This window comes from Agrilus planipennis, unplaced genomic scaffold (genome assembly GCF_000699045.2).
Source record: "Agrilus planipennis isolate EAB-ADULT unplaced genomic scaffold, Apla_2.0 scaffold21, whole genome shotgun sequence".
Classification (NCBI taxonomy): Eukaryota; Metazoa; Arthropoda; class Insecta; order Coleoptera; family Buprestidae; genus Agrilus; species Agrilus planipennis.
Genome location: NW_020439030.1, coordinates 1,760,695 through 1,764,610, shown reverse-complemented (window position 1 = coordinate 1,764,610; position 3,916 = coordinate 1,760,695). Strand labels below are relative to the sequence as shown.

The following is a 3,916-nucleotide window of genomic DNA, read 5'->3' as shown; positions in this document are numbered from 1 at the left end:
ATATATATATATATGTATATACTCACATTATATGCGTTACACATACATATACATGTATCATTTGAACGAATTGTACCACCGACAAACACAAAAATTAAACACCAATATACATCGTGTAAGCATTATTACGTACAAGCATGAGCTCTTGATTCGTGAGTATGCCCGTAGGCAGGCACAGGCCGATGATCGGCAACCTCTGTACTAAAGACGCAGAGGGTAATAAATCATGCCCTGAATGACATATATTTGCCTGCTTAACAAAAGGACTTCTAGAATAGTCGAGAAGAATTGAAGAATACGATGATAATGTAAATGACAACTAGGGTAGGCTATTGATAGCTGATAAATAAACAGTGCTAACTACTGGGGAATACCAAATGATTTAATTGTAGTGACCAATAAGTAAACATTAATAATATAGTGTGATATAGATAATAAGTAGTTTAAGTGCCTAATTAGAGTTATCATGAAAATAAATACCACAACATTCGTTACTGCATAGAACTAAAACAAAATTTTGGTTTGTGACATTTACTACCCTTCTTAAAACATGCACAGCACCCTCGAATATGTTTATGCTTAATGATTCCTTGCCGATAACTTTTGACGACAACATTTTGTTAATTTTTAACACCTTCACCAACAAATTTTTACACGAATTGAGAAGTAGGTATTCTATAATTTATTTTACATACTAACTTGATACTTATTGACATTTCAAGGTCACGTAACAGTTATAGAGCGGTTATACTAAATTTCACTTCTTTACAGTTAGTTGAGACATATAAAAAGTAATAGTCTGATTCAATAATTGACCACATGGGTATTACTATTTTGACTATTTATATACAATTTTCTTTCCCTTTTATCATGGTATAACTTGAACGAATCAGTTTATTTTTGGTAAATAATTTATTTAAGTTGGTAATCTCTTAAATTGTTAGTATGCGATAGATATCGTAGCTGAATACTTTTACTTCCTCTTTAAAAATATGTAGATATTTGAGTTGTCTCCCCTTGAATACGTAAGCAACGGTTGAGCACTTAGGTGCGATTCTATTTTACAAAAGCTTCAAGTAAGTGATTCATTGTTTCATCTAGGTCACCTTTGGTATGCACAAACACGTATGCGTCAATGCCACCGAACAAATTAAAATAAACAGGAGGGGCTTGAGGAACATTACAAAGAGGGGGAGTAACCTCATATATAGATATATATGTATATTATATTATAGTTAGAGCACTGAGTTCTGAGTTGTATTAACAATAATATTACTGCACATATGTATTATATTTACTGGATATGTGACAATTAATTTGCATGAAAAGTCGGCCAGTTTTGACCTAACGACTAATAACTAACTCACTAATACTTACTTACTTACCAAGTTTTTAGGCTAGGTGCAAAGTTGAAGGGTTACCGACTGGTGGAACTAAAGAGGACTCAGCGGAACAGGTGGTCTCAAGAGTGAAGAAGATGAAAAAAAGATCGCAACCAGGAACAAACAAAGTGTCCCATCGACACACTAACTGAATGACTTAGAATCAATCGATGCAGTACCAAGTACCAGCAAGCAACTTGTAACAACGAGCGGCGTCTGTTGCTCGCTGCTGTAGTTGGTGGTGGTGCTTGCTGGGTGTGCTGACTTGTGTCGGCTGCTGATCGGACCGACCGGAGAGAGTCCATACCAAAGAGGGGCCAGGTGAAAGGTCGTCTTGTACGCTGCAGGCCACCAGCTACTCCAGTGAACCAGTTTACGTGAAGCGAATTTTTATTAAGCGTGCCAGTGAAACGATCGAATGAATGTAAATGAGAAATGGTTACAAATGCCTGCACACGGAGAAGAGATACGGGAAACGTTCGAATAGAATGAGAGATTCGAATGTGGTGTCATCGTCAGAACTAAAGGAGTATAGCTGTTGAATTACTTAATTAATAGAGTAGGACTCGACGATGATGAAAGGAACTGTGGGTCCTTGTAACTATTTTAATGACCAAAAGGATAATGACTAGTAAATATATCCGAACAACTGGAAAAATCACTGGCCCCTTAAAAATCATGAATTAAGCATCCATACTAAAATGTAGACGTTTAACATTTCCGGATAAATGTCTAGATGATGGCCCCCACCCCCTTCGGGGGATCGAAAGAGGAGATCTCCCCCACCACCATGTACCATAAAAAGTTCGTGGCGGTCTCACCCCCATAAAAAGTTATGTGGGTTAGATGGGGGTGGGGGTAGGGGCGATCGAAAGAGGGAAGGGGGTATCGAAAGAGGGTGATCATCTGAGTAAAACCTCATAACAAATTTGCGGCGGTCTCACCCCCATAAAAAGTTAGGGGGGTTGAATGTTGATTATTTTGACAATTTTCATACACTATAATTCAAATAAAATTCAATAAAATAATTATTTTCAAGCGGGTGGAAGTGGGGGATCGAAAGAGGATGGTCACTTAAACAAAATCCGATAACCTAACCTACCCTATTGATAAAGATATTTAAATAATGTTTTATATAACTTTCTCAATATTTTTACGTATTTCCATTAGTTTTACCTTTGAATATTGTTTAAGAATGACTATATAAATATTTACATGCCTAGAAATGTATAAAAATTGTCATATTTATTAACTTTGAACCCCCATAACTTTTTAGACTTTTGAGACCACCACGAATTTTTTATGGTACAGTAGGGGGGGAGACCTCCTCTTTCGATCCCCCCAACCCCCACCACCTTTGGGGGTCGGGGCCATCATCTAGGCCTTTACCCTTGGTTCTTTACCGAAAACCATCTAGAGAAACTTGCAGGGTCTTAACGGTCAAAAGAGGGAAGTATGTAGGGAATAAAAAGTACAGACAAAATCAGAAATTCAGAAATAATAGTGATTACTTTTAGAAACAGGAGTCTCCTTAGTGGCAGAAATAAATTTATGAAACTTTAAAAACTTTTTGGTGTTTCACTCCAACCAGTTCCTAATAGTGGAGGGCGGGCAGTCCCTCGTACTATGCCAGATGGTAGGGCCTCTTTAGCCTCCATTTAGGAATCGTGAGAGTGGGTGGGTGGGTGCGTGGGTGGTGGCTGTGGTAAGAATAATGAAACGGACGAAAGTGAAAGATTATATGAGGAGTATACAATGGTCTAAACCTCTAGGTCATGCCGCTTGATCTCAACTTTACGACCTTTGGATGTTTATATAAGAGAGTCTGCTATAGCTGGAACGTTTAAAATTGGCATAGTCCGCAATAAAACTGTTGAATTTACTTTCTTCTTTCAACTTACTAGCTAGACTAGAGGTGACAGAATGCCCACTTTTACTCACAACAGACTTTGTAGAGTATATCGTAAACATAGAAAAGAGATGTTAGGTAGGAATTGCAGCGGACACTAATAAAGAAAAAAGAATAACATTACACCAATAAATTTGTAACAAAAAAATGATGCAGACAAGCAAAATTTGAGCATGTTGCCAACATCGGACTTTAAAGAAAGTTCCCTAAAGATGAAAACGATGCATAACAAAACAATTTTATTTGTCGCCAATGAGACAAGGTAAGTTTTTCATCGTTCTGTAGTTTGTGGCAAAGCGTTGTTCACTACACTATGCCGTCAATTGTCAAAGAGGCAGAAAATCATTAGGCACGAGATCTGAGCTGTACGGTGGATGGTCAGGACTTTTATCCATGACAATTCACGACCGCACACTGTCAACACACATACACACTAGGCGTGAGCAAGACAGAAATAGTTGGAACAAGCTTGAACGAGCAGAGCTCTCGATGGGCGGTCTTAGGAGATCGGCTAGAAGTGTACAGTACTAGACGAAAATGTTTAGCAAGTTCTTAAAACAAAAATGTATATAAATTAACAATAGAAAACAAAGCAAAAGTTTTATAGGTGTGTAGAACGTTAAGT

The 3,916-nt window shown here is 37.6% G+C and overlaps 1 long non-coding RNA gene across 1 annotated transcript in view; it reads right to left on the bottom strand.

Annotated features, from left to right (window-relative positions):
• The window catches only part of LOC108741286, a 33,515-nt gene extending 31,876 nt beyond the window's left edge, over nt 1-1,639 (bottom strand). Inside the window, exon 1 of the long non-coding RNA XR_001938486.1 lies at nt 1,386-1,639. This is a non-coding gene — a long non-coding RNA (uncharacterized LOC108741286). The remainder of the gene's footprint in view (nt 1-1,385) is intronic.
• Between the last annotated feature and the right edge of the window lie 2,277 nt (nt 1,640-3,916).